Source organism: Salvia splendens, chromosome 18 (assembly GCF_004379255.2).
Source record: "Salvia splendens isolate huo1 chromosome 18, SspV2, whole genome shotgun sequence".
NCBI lineage: Eukaryota > Viridiplantae > Streptophyta > Magnoliopsida > Lamiales > Lamiaceae > Salvia > Salvia splendens.
In genome coordinates, this window is record NC_056049.1 from 20,461,487 (window position 1) to 20,483,781 (window position 22,295).

At 42.3% G+C, this 22,295-nt stretch overlaps 1 pseudogene; it reads left to right on the forward strand.

Annotated features, from left to right (window-relative positions):
• Nucleotides 1-660: 660 nt before the first annotated feature.
• On the forward strand, nucleotides 661-14,933 carry LOC121776883 (annotated as a pseudogene).
• Nucleotides 14,934-22,295: the final 7,362 nt, after the last annotated feature.

Consider the following 22,295-nt stretch of genomic DNA (forward strand, 5'->3'; position numbering starts at 1 on the left):
ATTGCCATAGTATATCTTAAAACAAAATTAGTCATTTATGTACACCATATAATATTCTAGGTAAAGATACATGCCCAGGGTTTACCGTTCTGGATTAACAGCGAAACATAACCGGAGGTTATGGTTCTGTCGATTTTAGAACAGTGATTCGGTTCAGGTTCTAAAATTTCAGAACCCAACCGCAACCGAATCGTCGGTTCAGGGCGGTTCCAAATCGAAACCATGAAAAACCGCCTAAAAATCATGAAACTGAGCTAGAACCGCAAAAAACAGCTAGAAACTGGCGGTTCAGAACCGTGAAAAACCGTAAAAAAACCACCGTTCGGAACCGAAATCGAAACCAACGGTTTTGGAACAGTAATTGCGAAACACCCTCGCAATTCGAGTCTGGTTCGATCCAAAACCGAAACCGGCAGTTCGGAACCGTAACACCGGTTCCGGAACCGTGGCATCTCTAATTCTAGGGTATTTTTAAAATTGAAAAAAGAAAAGGGAGTTACTCCATTATATCGTCGCTTATTCGTAATTATGCAAAATAAAGGGGTTTCTTTCGGAAGTCTCAAATCAAAGGGGCACAATCACAATTCTTCACTGGAGATCAAATCGGCTCTGAATCGTGATGTACAAGTGAGCAATTTCATAGTGTAAAGGGAGAAGAAGATGCAGTGGTACATCGTCGCTTCATTTCTCACCATTCTCAGAAGCTCCCAGGTTCACTCTCCCTCACAGCTCAAACTTTGAATGTAGACTTAATTTGCTCATATGCGAATGTACTGTGTTAAAATTCATAATTCTTGTCTCACATCGACTTGGTAACGATCCTAGCTCACCTATATAAGTGTGGATAACCCTGAGAAAATTGGGTTTATAGGCTACTTTGCCTTTAAAATAACGAAAATGTACCCATTTTGTTAACTCTTCCATAAATGGGAAAAACGTCATCCGCATTGGCGTGTCTATAAGTAAAGACGCCAGCATAGTTGGCGTTTTATAATGTCGTCGTATTTTACTCGTATTTTCTTCAAATACAGTTAAGTTAAAACACGCCAACTAGGTTAGCGTGTATAATTAAAAAACGCCTTTTCGGTTGGCGTGTTTAGTAAATTAGAAACGCCAAAGGAAATGGCGTGTTTAGATAAAGATGCTGTCACGGATGGCGTTTTATAATTGAAAAATGCCAACATGAGTGGCGTGTTTATACAGACTGATATAGCAGCCTCGTCTCCACCAAATCGCGAAAAACTCACACCACACACTTCGCGAATTTATCTAAAGCAGTGCCCCTCGTCGCGAATTCGCCCTCCTCTCCGTGATTTCGCACTCCATTCATCAATCGGTGCTATTCTTCTCCAAATTCGTATATTTTTTTCAGTTAGTATGCTTATCTTTTACATTATTAGAGTAATTGTTGGATAGTTAGCTGGGGTTTGTAATGAGTTATGAATTGAGTTGAAATATTGTGTTGAATTATTATTTAGCATATTGGATTGTTTGAATGACGTTATTGTTGATTAATAGTTGAGATATTGGTGTTTAGTTAGGGTATAAATTTGGATTAAAAACCTAAACCCTAATGTTGTTCTAGCTTAAAAATTGGGCAACTTATTTTGGTTTATATGGGTTTTAAAGTGTATTGTATTATTTGGGTTCAATAGTGACAAATTATTGAAATTGATTAGGTTGATGTATATTGTTTAGTTTGTTTTGTGTAATATCGTGTAGGTGAATTATTATTAATTTTGTGTAACTTTGTGTAGGTGATTTTGTGCAATGTTATGTAGGTGAATTTGTGTATTGTGCATTATTTGATATTGGTGTTCCATTTTGTGTATCTAATTATTGAAATTGTTTAGGTTTGTTTATTGTTTAATTTGAATTGTGAATGGTATGTAGGTAAATTATGGCACCATCTTCTACTTCTCGCCGCCGGCTCTTATGTGGTCTTGCAGATCCTTCTATATTGTATCTTCAGAGACAACACGTCTCTAATAATATATGGGCAGGAGTTCCATCAGAAGACGTCCGATGCCGAAGATATGAATGAATCATTTGGGATGTTCCCATACATCCCCGTGTTTTAGCAGTAGTGGACCAGATAGGGTTCGGCGGTATATTGAGGTGTGGTCAACCAAAGGACATTGACCACCATCTTATCACCGCTTTGATTGAACGTTGGAGGCCAGAGACTCACACGTTTCACTTTCCAGTCGGTGAAGCGACTGTGACATTGGAAGATGTGGAGGTCTTATGGGGCCTCAAAGTTGACGGAGAAGCTGTGACGGGTTACATCCCCACGAAGGATGTGGGATATTGGAAGCAACTGTGTCTGGATTATCAAGGATTTGTACCAGACGCATCTGAGTTGAAAGAAATGGTTTCGAAGCAGACAAGCTTATCAAATCAATTGAGGATTGAGCTGAGTGATGATCACGACCACTACATATATGTTACTCGTATTTATTGCCTGCTATTACTTGGTGGTCTGATGATCCCGAACGCCTCAGGAAATAAAATTCCGTTCTTCTACGTGCAATTTTTCATGGATGTAGAACGGTGTTCTACCTATAGATGGGGTGGTGCGACGCTTGCTTGCTTGTACCACAATTTATGTGAAGCTGCCGTTGGTAGGAGGACCGATATCGGGGGAGCTTTGACTTTGTTACATCTGTGGGCTTGGGAGAGAATCCCAAATATTAGACCGAGGATGTTAAATCCCGAGCATAGGGACTACGCACCATGTGCATTCGCGTAAGTTGTTCACTAATTCATTTTTTAAGCATAATTTTCATCAATTTCCGTGTTATTCGTTCATAATTTAAATTTTTTAGATGGAATGGGCCGGCGTCATATGTCAAAGCACCCGGGCATTGCATTGAGAACTTCTGAGATCAGTTCTCCAGAATGCACGGCAATCAAGTAATTTATATAACTTAAATTGTTTTTTGTTTGTTGTTTTTGAGTGAATTTATTTTGAGTAAATTTGTTTCACATGTAGTTTATTTGGAGGCCATATGTCCAGCGGACCTTGCCGGAATGTTGTGTTAACGGTCGTCCTATATGGACGTCGATAACAACTCTTATTTGCTGGAATATGGTTGAGCCACACTTGCCACAACGAGTATTGCGACAATTTGGGATTGTCCAACCGTATGTCTCGCTCGTCAACCAGTTCCACAGTTCTGATTTTACAAAACAGGATCGCCGTGGAAAAGCTGGTTGGAATTGGTTGATTACCACGCCCATCATATACAGGAGTGGGACAATAGGCACAACTTGGTGTGGACTGATCTGGAATACACTATGGAGCCTATTGCAACCGATGAATATATGAATTGGTTTCGCCAAATAACTGTGGTGTATTTAACCAAACCTGGCGTGCATGCTGAAGAGGGCTTCCATAAAACGGCATCTTCTCATAACTTCGCGGTAAATTGAAAAAACTATTAATTATTTAAATTCATATGATGATATGTAATTAACTTTGAAAATTGTAGGTGGAGACACTTAACAACATACGCCACTTTCTAAGTGGCCAAGATATGACAGAACATCCGGCTTTGGTAACCATTTCGAGGATGGTTGAAGATGGGCTGCAGATATCTGGGGAGGCTGAGCTGATGGACTACCATCCTTCCCAGCGCTCTGCGCTGGACATGGACATGCCCGTGAGGCAAAAGGGAAAACGACGAACCAAGAAGAAAACTGCCTGCGGAGAGACGTCATCTTCAAGGATGGATGCTCAGTTGGTAGATGACTCCGATGACGATTTTTTGGATCCACCTCCACCTAGATCTGCAGTTCGAGGTCATCATTCTGTCAGCCAAACCGGTGGTACCGGAGAAGATATTGGCCTCAGTGATGTCCACGCTTTTCCACCGCGGTCGTCTGTGCGAGATGATTTTTTTGGGGTGGATCTAGAGAATGTTGTAGTTCAAGATACTCCTCCCTCTAGACTCCCTACTTCCAGAATCGGGAAGGGGATATGGGGCCTGTTTATGCGTAAACGACGAGATGATTAAACTAAACCCCAACTATTTGTATTTGTTGATGCAATTGAAATTCGTGTTTGTTCATTGAGCTGCACTCTTTATATTGATAAATTTATAACTCCTCTTTTTATACTTATGTATATTTTTGATGTGGGAATGGTTACAACAGTTTGAATAAGCGGGGTAATTAGTAAGATAATTGGCTGGAAAAACGAAAGCCTACAATTTCATGCAACCAGTCTGAATAAAAACGCCATCAAAATTGTCATTGTCCCCTAAATGCACGCCTCCAAAATCAAAATCTTGTGTTGCAGCGAAACATGGTTCTTGGCCTCTCGTAGACGTACCAACATCAAAATCTTGTGTTGCAGCGAAACATGGTTCTTGGTCTCTCGTAGACGTACCAACATCATAACATATGAGATGATGACTATTTTGTTAAGTAATTGCCGAATACTCAACATATAATTCAATTTGACCTTCTGTAGCCATACTCTCACTAAACATTAGTGGCATGCATACTTCTTCTAGTAGAATACCTATAAATGTGACTGAAGATCCATAGAATATATTACGTTTCCATACTCTTTGAACTTTGTTTTCAAATATGTTTATCCTCGTCCTTTCACAAATTGTTTCCACAAGCTGATCGTAAGAAATACTTTCATCCAACATAATGAATCCTTTTGCAAAAGGAGGATCATATGAAATAACTGGTCTGGGAATTATCTTTCCACCCCAAGATAAATTGACACACCACGTCATACTATCTGCAATCATGTGAAACACAAATAAATATGTTTTATTTTCACATTCATCATTATGTAGAGTGAGCTAAAAATTGGTCAAAATATTTCTATTAAGTACATGACAATATATACTATCATAACAATCTATCAAATATTGGTAAAAAATTAGATATACTACAACATATAATACCATAACAATTTGTCAAAATATTTCTATTCATTACACTACAACATATAATACCATAACAATCCATCAAATAATTATATAAATTACACTACAATATATACTATCATAACAAACCATCAAATATTGGTAGACTAATGTTTGGAAGATTATGTCAAAAATTAGACATACTAACCAAATAGAAAGACTAATGTTTGGAAGAATGAGCCAAAACGAAATTTCCACGCTCAAATCCACCACCGGGTCGACCCGAGCAAAGGTTTCTGAGTTTTCGCCTTGGGGAGGGTTTTTCGCATTTGGGGGAGGGAAAGTGATTAGGGTTCGCGCTTGTGGGAGAGTTCCCAATGATATCTGGTTCAAGCCAAACAAGCCGACGGGGTAGGCGTGTTTGAGTAGGAGACGCCAACTCCATAGGCGTCTTTAGGCATAAAACACGCCTGCGCCTGTGGCGTTTTTAGGCATAAAACACGCAGACGTCTGTGGCGTGTTTTAGGTAACACGCCAACCCCGTCGGCGTTTTTTGACTTACCTATACTTACATAAAATACGACGACATACGGTTCTAAATTGTAAAATGTCAGTGCGTGTGGCGTCTTCACTTATAAACACGCCAAAGTGAGTGGCGTTTTTCTCATATATGGAAGAGATAACAAAATGGGTACATTTATGTTATTTTAAACGTAAAGTACCCTATAAGCGCGATTTTCACGGATAACCCTCCTCTTATGAGGTCTTTTAAGGGGTGAGTGACCCATTTCTAATATGCTATCAGAGCAGGCCCAAGTCGATGCTGGAGTTTATCTCTTTATTCCTACCCACGTGATGGAAGTCCGATTTGTCATTTCGGCTCTTTATCTCTTCTCTTGCCTACCCACGTGATGAAAGTCCGATGTGTCATTCCGGCCCACACGTGAGGGGGCTGTTAAAATTCATAATTCTTGTCCCACATCGACTGGGTAACGATCCTAGCTCACCTATATAAGTGTGGATAACCCTCCCCCATATAAGTGTGGGTGTTAAAATTCCCACGTGATGGAAGTTCGATGTGTCATTCAGGCCCACACGTGAGGGGGCTGTTAAAATTCATAATTCTTGTCCCACATCGACTTGGTAACGATCCTAGCTCACCTATATAAGTGTGAATAACCCTCCCACGTGATGGAAGTCTGATGTGTCATTCCGGCCCACACGTGAGGGGGCGTGTTAAAATTCATAATTCTTGTCCCACATCGACTTGGTAATGATCCTAGTTCACCTATATAAGTGTAGGTGTTAAAATTCATAATTCTTGTCCAACATCGACTTACTGGTAACGATCCTAGCTCACCTATATAAGTGTGGATAACCCCCCCCCCCATATAAGTGTGGGTGTTAAAATTCATAATTCTTGTCCCACATCGACTTACCGGTAACGATCCTAGCTCACTTATATAAGTGTGGATAACCCTCCCCCTTATGAGGGCTTCCCTTATGAGGCATTCCACACGTGAGGGGGCGTGTTAAAATACCTATATAAGTGTGGGTGTTAAAATTCATAATTCTTGTCCCACATCGACTTCCACACGTGAGGGGGCGTGTTAAAATACATATATAAGTGTGGGTGTTAAAATTCATAATTCTGGTCCCACGTTGACTTGGTAACGATCCTAGCTCACCTATATAACTGTGGATAACCCTCCCCCTTATGAGGTCTTCCCTACGTGAGGGGGCGTGTTAAAATTCATAATTCTTGTCCCACATCGATTTGGTAACGATCCTAGCTCACCTATATAAGTGTGGGTGTTAAAATTCATAATTCTTGTCCCACATCGACTTACCGGTAACGATCCTAGCTCACCTATATAAGTGTGGATAACCCTCCCTCATATAAGTGTGGGTGTTATAATTCATAATTCTTGTCCTACATCGACTTACCGGTAACGATCCTAGCTTACCTATATAAGTGTGGATAACCATCCCCCTTATGAGGCCTTCCCTTATGAGGCCTTCCACACGTGAGGGGGCGTGTTAAAATACCTATATAAGTGTGGGTATTAAAATTCATAATTCTTGTCCCACATCGACTTGGTAACGATCCTAGCTCACCTATATAAGTGTGGATAACCCTCCCCCTTATGAGGCCTTTTAAAGGGTGAGTGGTCAATTTCTAATATACTGTTTCATAATTGTCCCCCAAAATGTGATTTTGGAATGAGGGTTCCTTCGTTTTGGTTGAATTTCACAGGGAATATTGACGGCATTATCTCAGAGCAACGGGGGCTACAAGTATGACTATGCCACCGTACCTTTTCTTGCTGAAGTTTTTAAGGTGAGTGCATTCATTCTTCAAAATGTATGGTTACTTCTGTTTAGCTTCAAACTTTACTCCATCTTTCGAGTTTTTCCTATTTATTAAGTCAAAGAAGCCTAAGTGTTAGCATTGAAGGGAGCTGATCTATGTAACTATCTGTCTTGCTTTTTCATGAGTTCAGTTTTGTTTCGATCTTATTGGTTACCTAATTCTGACATAGACATGCTTTCTTGTTGTTGGTGGGAGGAAGTTTAACAGAAATTTAAGAGATTGGAAGATCATAATACTTTCTATAATTGTATCTGTGTTGATTTGTGAAGTATCATGTATTTGTTTGGATGCAGCTCATTGTGTCTAGTATGATGCTGTGGAGAGAATGTCAGACGTCAACTTCTCCTAAAGTCCCGACCGACTGGAGAAGTGTTCGGTTATATCCAATTCCTTCTGTCATATACCTCATTCACAATAATGTGCAGTTTGCTACATTGACCTATGTTGATACCTTCACTCATTCGTGTTGGTTTGTAATTCCGTATTAGACTGAAGAGTTCTCTAGATGACCATTGGCTACATGCACAGATAGCTTTTCGTGTAACTATAACTAGTCCTTGCCAATGTGCATTATGGTTCATTTAAACTGAGTCATTATTTGTCACGACCGCACTTCCTAAGGATAGAAAGCACGGTGGGTCGCGACTAATGGGGGAATTAAGAAGCGGGGAAGAAGGGGGAAAACTATCAAAGGGGTACAACATGTAGATCGGCAGTCGAAACTTCATTATCAAATCATAGTTTTAGATCACGAAGCAACATAGTTCGAACAAAAATAGTCCAACGAATTATAGAAAAATATAGGAGTTCGTAAAACTTAGAGTAGCGGAAGCAATTGAGAGTTAGCTACTACTATGTATGAAGACACAATAACAACTGAAACATTTATTGAATATGGTCTTGGTTAAATGCTCAACATCCTCCGCCTCCCGTCCACGCTCAACCTGCACATAGGGAAAACATATGCAGGGGCCGAGTACTTGATGCACTCAGTGAACTCATGCCCGAAATACATTTATCGATAAAATTATATCAAGCCATCATTGAGTGAAACTCGGGTTTTACTTTAAAAGGCCGAGAAACACTAAAATCATTCCTTAAATAAAATAGTGTCCGCGCGGACAATGTCATCGTCATCCTCCATCATATACCATATCTGAACCATCATGTGAAACGAGAATGTGGCCACAAACTCGATCACTGGACCGGCCGACCTAAGGGACGGCTCACGATCCCCATCAGTGCACTAGCCTAAGTAGGGCTTAGACCCTAGTTAGACCCGAATTCGTTAACCATCAAAGTCTAGTAGAACATTATTCTAGTAGACAATCAGATAGGCAATTCAAAACATAAAGTACGGCATGACATAATATTTAAACCACCCTTATTTCACCTTAAACATATCATTTGCAAATAAAGAGTTTAAGCAATAAAGCCCACCTCAAAAGCTTAGAAATTTCCTTAAATAGCTTCTCGTTCCGACTTTAGCGGGCGTGCGAACCACCTTTTCGGAACAAAATACATAAAGTACACATCAATCTCAATAACGAAGACATTTAGAATGCATGCACTCTAATTAAAGTCTTTTATTTTGTTTTCTCGGTTTTCATGCATTTCCGATTATTCGGTGGTCGCCCAAGGCGTCACGTGCGACTTCGGTCGGCCGCTTACGCCCATTCTTTCCTCCGGTAGTCGGCCTAAAACATAATTATTTCCCCATCTTATCTCTTCTATTTAATTAATAAGCACCATCAAAATAAAAGAGAGCCCAAACTTTAAATAAGCTTTGAATTAAATTATAGGGCCCAAATAAAAAAACAAAGGCCCAACTAACTAGAAACAAACAAAGGCCCAAGTCCTACTCTACCCTCTCCACACCTCTCTCCCTCTCTATCCTTCTCTCTCTCTTTTCTCCTCCCAAATCCCGTCGACAAAAATCGGGGAATTGAGGATTCTCCTCCTTCGTCTTCCATCTCACCACGGAATCGTCGGCTCAATTCCACCGAGGGATCCGTCGCGTTGACGTCGCCGCTGGAGTCGCCGGTCGCTGCTGGAGTCGCCGGACAGCACAACTGCTGTCGCCGGCTCCCTCCCTTCCGCCAGCCGCCGTTAGCAACGGGGTCCAGCCCCCCCGGTAGTCAGCCCCTGCTGTCGCCACCGCCCCGAACCACTCCGATTTGACCCGAAACAACTCCGGTCAGCCCCGCACTCCACCCGAACTGCCCCGAAACAACCCGCAAGGTACGTTTTTATTACAAAGTTAAGTTCTTTCGCGGTTTCGATTAAGTGAGGCGATGTTCGATTGGTTTTTAGTTGTTGAAATGTTTGAATTACTTGTGGGAGGTGAATTATGAGATGATATAAATATATATATATATATATATATATAAAATTCATGCTTTGGGGATTGAAAAGAGATTATACCTCAAGAAGGATTGAACTTGGTGGTGGAGGAGCAAGAATGGTAGCAAATCCTACTTCATTCTCTTTCGACTCTCACTCTATCTCTCGGCCCTCTCTCTCAATTTTTTTTCTTTCTTGAGATGTTGAAGTAGAAGAGTAGTGGAAGATAAATAAGTTTAACTCTTGGGTGACTCTTGATTTCTTTGTAGAGTTAATTGAGGAAGATGGAAGGTGAAGAGAGTTGGAGGTGGAGAGTCTCCACGGAAGCATTCGGCCGAGAGGGGAATGAAAGAAGGAAGAAGAAAAGAATTATTAGGCTTGCTCCCATTTGTTTGGAATGAATTGGGCTCCCAAATTAATTGGACTGTTTTGGGCTCAATTGATTGTAAGCCCAAGTTTGTATAATATTATCAATTGGTTTAGACTTTTAAATTGTTATGGCCCAAAGCCATTTTTATATATAAACATTTGGTCTCTAATTTAATTGAGAAGCCCAAATATATATATATATATACTTTGCATTCTCGCATTTCTCTCAATAATTAAAATTCACGGAACCTTATTTAATTTCGTTATCTTGTTCTTCACAAAGATTAAAAATCGCCTGGCGTCACAATTTATATGTGGTGTTGTTCCAAATATAAATTCCTCGACCGTTCCTTGGTCCACGCGCGTCGTTCTCTAAAAGATCCATCTCAGCCATCTCATTCATTATGCTAAGTATAGCAATATCGTCACCATTACTTTAAGGAGACATTCACACGTCTCCTAAAGTTCCACAATTACATAAAAAGGACGTCTCAAAATCACATCATCACATAAATACCATACTTCATTCCCAAGCACATTAACGAGAAACATAGCATGCATAATTAAAATTTTATTAATTATTTCATGACATGCTTTAATTTAGTACTTAAAAGTACGGGTGTTACATTATTCTTATGTCAACACAGGTCAAAGGTTGTGGAGAAACTTCTTGTGAGTCGCTTTTCTCGTCTCCAATTGAAGGATACATTATCTGCTTGTGTCTCTGCATTGGCCGGTGTTTACACAGAATTCTTGATGAAAAAGAACAATGACAGCTTATATTGGCAAAATATTCAATTATACACGTGAGCTTCCTTCTTTGGTATTAATTAATGTGTTTCTACTTTACATGAGATCAATATAATTACTCAATATGAACTGCCCTAGTAAACTGGCCACATCTTCATATATGAATCAACCATGACTTTTCCTGGGAGAACAGGGGAAAGAGGGTTTCTTATTTATTTTTTATTTCTTCGTTTGTTGTGTATTGACTTGGATTAGGAGCCTGTTAAGGCTATTTATTTATTGATGCAATGTAGCTAAATCCCTCCCAGATTTGGTGCAATGTTCAACATGGCTAAACTTACCACTGATGATTTTAGAAGTGGATTCGAGAATGGTCCATTGTGGCGACATCTTTTCAATGGATATAGTTCAACAACTTGGCTGGTAGTGCTAAATCTTGGTTCGACTGGGCTGTTAGTATCATGGTTGATGAAGTATGCAGATAACATCGTTAAGGTGCAATTAGTCTTGAGAATATGGGGGCAGTATAATACTTGGATTCCTTTTTTTTCTTCTAGTATGGCATGAAGTTAATGGATGGAATCTGTCATCCTTACAAACAGGTGTATTCCACATCGATGGCCATGTTATTGACAATGCTGGTATCTGTGTACATTTTCAATTTCAAACCGACTCTTCAGGTGAGTAGTACATTCTATCTAATTTTCTTCAAATCCGGTGCTTCCCACTTTCGTCTTACATAATGAATGCATGCAACTCTTTTTGGAGTTCTTTCTATTTTTGTTATAGGACACTAATGGAATTCCATTTTAATGAAGGAGTGTAGATTTATTCCGACTTAGGGAGTGACACATAACGCTTATGCGTCGTTATTAATGAAACGCATAACCCTTATGCGTCTTTGATTAATGATGCACAACCATTATGCGTCGTTAAAAGACGCATAACCATTATGCGTCACTCCCTAATGACGCATAACCCTTATGCGTCACTCTTTAATGACGCATAACCCTTATTTGCCATCTTCAAATATTAAGGGTTGCACCAAACTATTCTCTACACTTATGGAATTTATTTTAATGGGGGCCTCCCACACTCATTTACAAAATGCATGCCTATATCAACCCTAAACAATTATGGGTCCCCACTAACACAAATTGCACGTTTAGTTATCATTTATAAAATCTAATTACACAACATATATGGTTGGATAGAGATGTGGTCACATGCAAACTCTATATATTGTATAAGGTGTTGTGTTGACATTGTATTGACAAGGTATTGACATCAAAATCTTGAACTTTTATACTATGTTGACATTCTGTTAATGTTGTGTTGACATTGTATTGAAGAGTTTGGAGTTTGTACAATAAATAGAGTTTGCATTTTATCACTATCCGAGTGGGATATATCTCTCATTCTATTAGAAATATCAAACGAGCCAATTTATTGAATTTCGGATCAGTCCTTTTTTGATTGCAAGTTAATTTGGTTGATATTTTTTCGCATTGAAGTTGTCAATCTAAAACGTTCAAGTTTTATACTATCTTTTATTGTTAATCAGACTAGAATCCAACGATGAAAATTAATCTATATATGCATATTTCATTCTTAATAATTCAAGACGAGTAATTTTAAGTTTTTGGAATATAGTAGGAATGATAGATTTGTTAGGCACTAATGTGTCAAAATCGAAAAGACGCACAACTCTTATGCGTCTTTGGTTAATGACGCACAACCATTATGCATCGTTAAAAGACGCATAACCCTTATGCGTCACTCCTTAATGACGCATAACCCTTATGCGTCACTAAATAAAGATGCATGATGGTTATGCATCTCTCTATTAACGACGCATAATGGTTAGGCCATCACAAACGCGTCTCGCGCCGGGCTCGCGTCTCGTCTCGGAGAGACGAGACCCCCGCGAGACGCATTGCAGCGGCCATCTCGTCTCCAGCTCGCGACCGTCTCGTCGCGTAGCTCGTCTCGGAGAGACACGAGACGAGCTGTCTCGCCACGCGCCCGAGACACGTGGCACGTCCCCATGCGTGCGTGACGCCCACTCGCTGGCCCGCGAGTGGGCGTCGTCACTGATGACGCAATAATTAATTTTTTTTTTTTTTAAATCGATTTTTAATAAAAAAATTTTTTTTTTTTTTCAAACGGTAATATTACCGTTAAATATTTATTTTCATTTTTTAAATTTTTAATTTTTTTACTCTATAAATAATTCTATTCCATACTCATTTCAAACACAAACACACATCTATTCCTCTCAAATCCTCTCTATCACTCCAATTTCCATCTTCAATCAACTCAAACAAATGGATCCTTTTGAGCAAATGCGCCAATTAATGGAACAATCACTCGAAGAAGATCGACGACGAGAGGCGGAGGAAGCCGCAACACCCCCACGACGCTCCCGGAAGTACATCAATCGGAACCGGGAGGAAGCCGCCGCACGGTTAGTACGCGACTACTTCTGCGATAACCCGATTTGGGGAGATACCTATTTCCGTCGCCGTTTCCGCATGCGGAAACCGCTATTTCTCCACATAGCGAATACTTTGGCGGCCAGGGAGGAGTTCTTCCGAGAAGGGTTCGACGCGGTCGGTCGTCCCAGCCACACGACGCTGCAGAAATGTACTGCAGCCATCCGGCAGCTTGCGACTGGACAAACGGCCGACATATTCGACGAATACCTGCACATCGGAGACAGTACTGGGCGCTTGTGCTTGCTCAACTTCTGCAGAGGCGTCCGGGCAGCCTTCAGTGACGAATTTCTCCGGAGGCCAACCACGGAGGATTGTCAGTTCCTCCTCAACCTGCACGAACAAGTGCACGGATTCCCCGGGATGCTTGGCAGTGTCGATTGCATGCACTGGCAATGGAAGAATTGCCCGGTGGCTTGGAGGGGTTCCTACACGAGCGGCCACAAAGGCACCCACCCAACCGTTGTACTCGAGGCCGTTGCCGACTACCGACTTTGGATCTGGCACGCGTACTTCGGGGTCCCTGGCTCGAACAACGACGTAAACGTGCTCCAACAGTCCGACCTCTTTACCGAAGTTTTGGATGGTAAAGCGCCGGCCATCAACTTCGTCGCCAACAACCGACGGTATAAAATGGGGTACTATCTCGCCGACGGCATCTACCCGAAGTGGCCGACCTTCGTGAAGACGTGCGGCAGGCCAGCGAACCCAAAGCAGGCTCTTTTTGCGCAGAAGCAGGAGGCTGCGCGCAAGGATGTGGAGAGGGCGTTCGGGGTTCTCCAAGCGCGCTTCAACATCATCAAAGCCCCGGCTCGTTCGTGGTTCATGGAGAGCATGGTCGACATCATGTATACGTGCATAATCTTGCACAATATGATTGTCCGAGACGAAGGACCCGATGCCGGAAATTGGTTCGACCCCGAATCCCCCGGAAGCTCAACTGCAAGTAGTCCGCCGCGAAGTGGAGCGCATCCATCTATACAAGAACGGTTGGCTATTCGGGCAAGGACACGCGACTCTAGCGCCCACACCCAACTCCAAGAGGATCTAATTGAGCACATTTGGGAAAACTTTGGCGGAGAATATTAAATTATGTCATTTTTATTTTTTTAGAATTTTAATTATGTCTTCGCTTTTTTAATGTTAAGTTGTAATATTGTTTTAATTTTAATAAAGTGTGTTTGTTTAAATTGAATTGGGTTTTAAAAAAATTATAAATTAAATTGAATGAATAGTAATTAAGAGACGGTATAGAGACGGTTAAGAGACGGAGCGTTGCAGCCTCCGTCTCTTAGTTAAGAGATGGATGAAAAAAGGACAGTGGGGCCCTCAAATAGTGCTCAAATAGTAGTTAAGAGACGGTTTAAGAGACGGTATAGAGACAGCGTTGTGGATGGCCTTATGCGTCACTCCCTGAGTCGGAATACAACTAAAACGCTTCATTAAAATGGAATTCCATTAACATGCATTACTAAAAAAGAATTTTTCTGCTCTTTTTGGGAATCATTATCTGCATGATGTCGCTGCACATGTATTTTGCCCCTGACAGCAAAAGCATCACCTGAAAGTCTAGACGAAGTTTCTGTTGATCAAAAAACAACTTCCTATAGCGCACATGTGAGCCTCAGTCCTTTTTTACACTTGGGAAATTGCAAAGAGGAATATTTTCCGATCCTCAGAAACATGGAACTAAGACGTAATCACCACAGTTAGGATGCACGGGGTGATTTCTCCGTCAAGTGCCATCACCGACAACGAGAGATGTGAGGGTGCCTACTTTTTTCTCACAGAAAATTGTTGTTGCATTATCAATGGCCTACCCAAGTCGTGTAGTGCTTAATTTTTTTGAATCCTTATACGGCAGCAAGTATATTGATGATTCCGCGAATTTTTGATGATGATAAATGCTCGTAAAAATAAATTACGACACAGAGAATTTTACGTGGTTCGATTTACTGAGGTAAATCTACGTCCACGGGGAGAAATGGGGGCAGGTTTGTATTGCTTGATCTGCGAATTACAGCTTACAACACAGACTTGCTATATGATTATTTCTCTAGAGAGATTCTAACCCTTTTCTATCAGATCTAAGTTCTATTTATACATTGAACTAAGATCGTGGCTTACATCATCACTCTAGGTCGTGGAGGTCGTGTAGGTCATGGCCTAAGATCGTGGCCTGAGTTGACGCCACGTGGTAGTGGGTGTGTTGGAAGTTGTGGAAATCCTGCATGGGTCCACTAACTCCTTGTTCGGTCGAAAACTGAGACCGAACTGCTTTGGTTGCCGATCTGAGAGTAGAGCTTGATGCCGACCTATGAGCAGAGCTTGATTGGTTGGCTTTTGCCGAGCTGTAGGCTGAGGCCGAACTCTTACTGAGACCGAACTGCTTTGGTTGCCGATCTGAGAGTAGAGCTTGATGCCGACCTAAGAGCAGAGCTTGATTGGTTGGCTTTTACCGAGCTGTAGGCTGAGGCCGAACTCTTTGGTAATGCCGAACTCCTCCGAACTCTTTGGTAATGCCAAACTCATACTCTTCCTTGGGCTTTGGGCTGATGGGTCGTCACTGCTGCTGGGTTTGTTTAGTTCGTAGCCCAAGGAAGAGTATGAGTTTGGCATTACCAAAGAGTTCGGAGGAGTTCGGCATTACCAAAGAGTTCGGCCTCAGCCTACAGCTCGGTAAAAGCCAACCAATCAAGCTCTGCTCTTAGGTCGGCATCAAGCTCTACTCTCAGATCGGCAACCAAAGCAGTTCGGTCTCAGTAAGAGTTCGGCCTCAGCCTACAGCTCGGCAAAAGCCAACCAATCAAGCTCTGCTCATAGGTCGGCATCAAGCTCTACTCTCAGATCGGCAACCAAAGCAGTTCGGTCTCAGTTTTCGACCGAACAAGGAGTTAGTGGACCCATGCAGGATTTCCACAACTTCCAACACACCCACTACCACGTGGCGTCAACTCAGGCCACGATCTTAGGCCATGACCTACACGACCTCCACGACCTAGAGTGATGATGTAAGCCACGATCTTAGTTCAATGTATAAATAGAACTTAGATCTGATAGAAAAGGGTTAGAATCTCTCTAGAGAAATAATCATATAGCAAGTCTGTGTTGTAAGCTGTAATTCGCAGATCAAGCAATACAAACCTGCCCCCATTTCTCCCCGTGGACGTAGATTTACCTCAGTAAATCGAACCACGTAAAATTCTCTGTGTCGTAATTTATTTTTACGAGCATTTATCATCATCAAAAATTCGCGGAATCATCACTGGCGCCGTCTGTGGGAAACAGAGAACCAAATTTGTGATAAAGCGAATTTTTGACCATTTTTTCAACCCAAAAAATGCATACCAGATCGCAGAGTACCCGTATTCCTGCCCGTGAGAACCAGGAGGAAGCCAATCCATCCCATAGGTCGGGAAAACAGCCTAGGGATAAATCCACCACCAGTTCTCATGGTGGAGGAACAAGCCGCTCCAAAAGCCGTCACACCGAGTCTTCCCAGCAGCCCGATTTGAACGAGGCTGTCAAGCTGTTTTTGGCGGAAAAGCAGGAGGAATTCTTAACCTTCCTGCAAAAAAGCCAAAAGCAGCCGGGGACAAAAACGGCGGATTCTCCCTCTCCCTCCATACGAGACAGTCACTACCGCAGTAGTGTCATGTCTTCCAGAAGAAAGAATCCTCGGTACCGGAATCACAGGAGAACTCCATCTCCTCCATACCGAAGAAATGTCGGGTTCGCCATGTACGGAGCATTGAGGACTCCGTTCTCGGACGATATTACCCGAACTCCCCTTCCACAGAACTACCGAACTCCGTCGATAACCTATGACGGACTCGTGGATCCTCATGACTTCCTGGGACGCTATCAGTATAATATGGCGAACCAAGGTCTCAATGAGGTCCATATGTGCAAGCTGTTCCCCGAGCTGCTCATCGGGAACGCCAGAAGGTGGTTCGACAGCCTTCCTCAAGGCAGCATTAGATCCTACCGAGATCTGATGGATGCTTTCCACAGGAGGTTCTTTCAGAAAGCGGAAGCCCGAAATACTTCGGCTCAGCTGCTTTCTATACGTCAAGGTCGCGACGAAAAGATCAGCGACTTCCTGACGAGATTCCATAAGGAATGCCTACAGGTAGATAATCTCAATGATCTACTTGTCATTTCGGCATTCCAAAATGGAATCCTGCCCGGAGCTCTCTACAGAAAGCTCGTGGAGTGCGGTCCGCAAACAGCTCAAGAGATGTGGGACATTGCGGACAAGTTTTCTCGTGCCGATGAGGCAGACCGTCGAAAACGGTCTTTAGACAGCTCATCTAGAGAAGACAAAAGAAGCCCGGTCATAGCGATCAGAGGCATCCTCGCCGAACACCTTCTCCACTAAAGGAGAGATAGCGGTCATCCGAGGTGATCGAAAAAGAGCAAGTGTGTTCGCAGATTGCGCTTAAAAGTGCCGAGCAATCAGTTCGGCACCATCAAGCATAGCCATCACAGCAGCCGGAATCAGAGGCCGGCGAAATGACCGAAGTCACACCGGAGCCGAACTCGATGGTGTACGGCACTGAAGCCGTGATTCCGGTTGAGATCGGCATATCCAGTCCCCGAACTCAATTTCTCCTCAGAAATGAATGGTGACGGACTAAGAGCCGAACTACATCTGGCCGAAGAAAGAAGAGAATTGGCCTGCATAAAAGCAGCCAAGTACAAGGAGCAAGTAGCCCGGTATTATAACCAAAGGGTAAAAAAAAGCTGCAATTTCAAGTGGGAGATCTCATCTTGAGAAACAACGAAGTAAGCCGAGCAGAAAAGCTGGGCGAACTCGAACCCACATGGGAAGTTCCATATCGGGTGTCAGAAGTCCTCGGCAAAGGGTCTTACAAATTGACTCACGTGTCAAGAGCACAAGTACCCCGAACATGGTACGTTTCCAACCTCAAAAAGTTCCATTTGTAAGAGACAGTCCGGTCAATGTGCTTTCTTTGGTTTGCTTGGTTTTTGTTCGTCTCTATGTGCTTTTTATTTGTCTATATGCGTCTTGTCTGTCTATGTGCGTGTCGTCTCTTACAAATGTTACTGAGGTATCTTGTTCTTCGAAGGCTGATCCCCTTCTTAGAACATATACAAGCTAAACGATTGTGAGTCAAAGCTTCTACAGAAGATACAAGACCACAATTCAGCTTAAACAAGCGGTTCGTCCGAAACGAGCTGCAACAAGCCCACGATTGTGCGTCAAAGCTTCTAAAGAGGATACAAGACCACAATTCAGCTTAAACAAGCAGTTCGTCTGAAACGAGCTGCAACAAGCCCACGATTGTGTGTCAAAGCTTCTAAAGAGGATACAAGACCACAATTCAGCTTAAACAAGCGGTTCGTCCGAAACGAGCTGCAACAAGCCCACGATTGTGCGTCAAAGCTTCTAAAGAGGATACAAGACCACAATTCAGCTTAAACAAGCAGTTCGTCTGAAACGAGCTGCAACAAGCCCACGATTGTGTGTCAAAGCTTCTAAAGAGGATACAAGACCACAATTCAGCTTAAACAAGCGGTTCGTCCGAAACGAGCTGCAACAAGCCCACGATTGTGCGTCAAAGCTTCTAAAGAGGATACAAGACCACAATTCAGCTTAAACAAGCAGTTCGTCTGAAACGAGCTGCAACAAGCCCACGATTGTGTGTCAAAGCTTCTAAAGAGGATACAAGACCACAATTCTGCTTAAGAATCAAGCACTTCGTCTGAAACGAACTGCAACAAAAGTCCGATTCTCGCGATAAAACTTGCCTGAATTAGGACAAGGGAAAGTCCAATCCACGCGATAAAACTCGCCGAATTAGGACGACCAAGTTCGGTCAAAGCAGTTTACCTCATAAGACCGAGGACGACCATGTCTAGTCAAAGAGGTTTACTGCATAAGACCACTTCGGTTAACTGGGAAAGTCCGATCCACGCGATAAAACTCGCCGAATTAGGACAAGGGAAAGTTCGATCCCGGCGACGAAAATCGCCAAATTAGAACACAAAGACGAGTCCGGTCAAAAGATGTTTATTTCATCAGACCAAAGACGAGTCCGGTCAAAGATGTTTATTTCATCAGACCAAAGACGAGTCCGGTCAAAGATGTTTATTTCATCAGACCAAAGACGAGTTCAGTCAAAGATGTTTATTTCATCAGACCAAAGACGAGTCCGGTCAAAGATGTTTATTTCATCAGACCAAAGACGAGTCCGGTCAAAGATGTTTATTTCATCAGACCAAAGACGAGTTCGGTCAAAGATGTTTATTTCATCAGACCAAAGACGAGTCCGGTCAAAGATGTTTATTTCATCAGACCAAAGACGAGTCCGGTCAAAGATGTTTATTTCATCAGACCAAAGACGAGTCCGGTCAAAGATGTTTATTTCATCAGACCAAAGACGAGTCCGGTCAAAGATGTTTATTTCATCAGACCAAAGACGAGTCCGGTCAAAGATGTTTATTTCATCAGACCAAAGACGAGTCCGGTCAAAGATGTTTATTTCATCAGACCAAAGACGAGTCCGGTCAAAGATGTTTATTTCATCAGACCAAAGACGAGTCCGGTCAAAGATGTTTATTTCATCAGACCAAAGACAAGTCCGGTCAAAGAAGTTTACTTCATAAGACCGAGGACAAGTACGATGAAATTTTTTCGCTAAGCTGTAAATACACAGTGTTAGAAGCGAAAACAAAAACAAAATTTCATTTTCAAATCTTGTTCGGCACACAACTCCGCTACCCTACAAGATGGCGTTACGCTATTACAAAGGACTATTCTACTGTCCAGGGTTGCTAAAGTTGAGCCATCTATTCACAAAATCCTCGTGAAGCTGAGTTCGAGCGTTCCAGGCAGCTGCAGAATAAGCAGGTCGACGAGATGCTCTAATCGACCTGCCACCTCTTCTCTGAGCCCGGGAAGCCCTAGCACCTCGGCGGCGAAGAGTCTCTTCACGAAGCATTTGTCGATCTTGCTCACTCTTAATCACAGCTCCTCTACGAACTTCAGCCTGTTCTCGTCTTGACGTTTCCGGCTGTTCCAGAGTTCGTTGCTGACTTGGAGTACGGTTTTGAGCAAGTGAATCAAAGGTTTGATCTGGAGTGCGAGCATCTGTTGGCACGATATGCCGAAGGAATCTTTCTATGGAGGGGCGCCGAGAAAGAACAATGTTGTACCGAGAAGCCCAGCGCCGCAATGATGTCACGACTTGTTGGCAAGCCGAGCTCTCCAGCGCATTGTTCCTCCGGAGTACATTATATTCCTCCCACAGTTCGTCAACTCGACTCTGAACATCTGATATGGTCATTCCCCCGCGCACACGGATGTAATCCTCGTACGCAGTCCTCTCAGCAATGGTCGTGTTCAGCTCGGCCTCCAGATCATTCTTATCGGACTCTAAGTCCTTATTATCGGCATCCAGCTTCACTAAACGAGCCAGAAGCTCGTCATTCTTCGTCTGATCGGCTATAGCTCTTTTCTCAGCTTCGTCTAAAGCCGAAGAGTACAGCCGCTTCCAGTGAAGTACCTCCAGCTCCTTGAGAGTTAAGAATACAAAGCAGCTACGTCAGTTCGGCATTTCAGCTTACCGAGCAGGTAGTAAACCACAACAGGAGTAAGAGAGTACGAAAGGCTATACGAAGACACAAGAGCAGAAAGAAGAATTTTTTCATTCATAAGAAAAAAAATTTTTCTATACAAGGAGGGCTTCAAGGCCATTTTACATAAAGGAAGAAACTAAACTAAGAGAAGGGAGACGAAATCATACTTCGCTAGCTTCGTCTCCACCTTCTCGGTGAGGTTCAGCTTCCTTCTCCTTATCTGCTTCAGCTTCAGCCTCTGCCTCCTTGCTCTCCTCAGCCTGCTCGGCGCCACCGTAGCCGATCTGCTGCGTCTCCTGATCGGCTTCCTTCTCCGGATGCCCGGCTCGCTCGACTTCGGCCTCCCGCTCCAGCGGCTCGGCCTCACCCTCTCCGTTGTAAGTCGAAGCGGGTGAAACGGGTCCCACGGAGGCAAAGATAGCCTCCAGGTTCTCGTCCCGATCAGCTCGACAACTCCGGACTCGGTCTGCAGAAAGCAGGACCGAAGATGAAGCGAGCTCCTCAAGGAGCGGCAGATTCTGAAGCCGAGCTGCTATCTCTCGGCTGTACAGAGGCAGTACGACGTCGGCCCCCTGCTCGCCCTTATCGGCAATTAGCCTTACCAGACTACCGACAAAAGCCGAGAACTGGCTACTCAAAAAGAGTTTCTCCGTGTAAACACGGAGAGCCTCCCCCTGGGCAACCACGGCGGCAGCATCATACATATATATTCCTTACATTCAAAATCAATCTCATCAAATAATTTGTACCAATTCTTGCTTTTGTCCATATAATTATTGCACTTTACTAAGATTTTTCAACCTTATCAAGAAAGGTCACCTATTGGCTATTGCTATCCTAATTTTCATTTAGGTTTTTTTAGGTTGAAATATTGATTGTTTAGGAAATAAAGAAATCTAACTTTACATTTCTGGATTTATGCGTGTCATAACTCCTATACTAATATGTCATTTGACATAGACTTTAGTTCGATTTCACTATTACAACATTTCACAACACTTCATCAAAAAACTCACAATTTATGAAAAAGAAAATACAAATTTCAAAAATATGAATTAATTCAAAAAAAGAAAAGAGAGGAAGAATACTAGAATAGGGATCCTCAGAGGCGAGACAATATTCTCTTATTGGAATGGGCAAGCATTAAATTTACGAGTTTCCATTTAAGTGCTGGAGAAATTAGGTTTGGGATTTGGATTTCATGCTATGCTCAGGGTGTGCTGTTAGCTGTTCCACACAACACATTATTTAAATAAAAATGAAATGAATATTTTAATGTTATTATTTATGAATTATAAGGTTAAAAATTTTAAGCCTTACCTTCTTTATTTATTCCCTAAAAGACTTTTTTTTTTATATCAACGGTTTGGAGGTTAGGGTATGAATTAGAATGGTATAACTCATAATTTATACTAAAATCCTATATGAATTTGTTTATAAAGTGATTTATAATGTCTTGAAAGTTGCGCC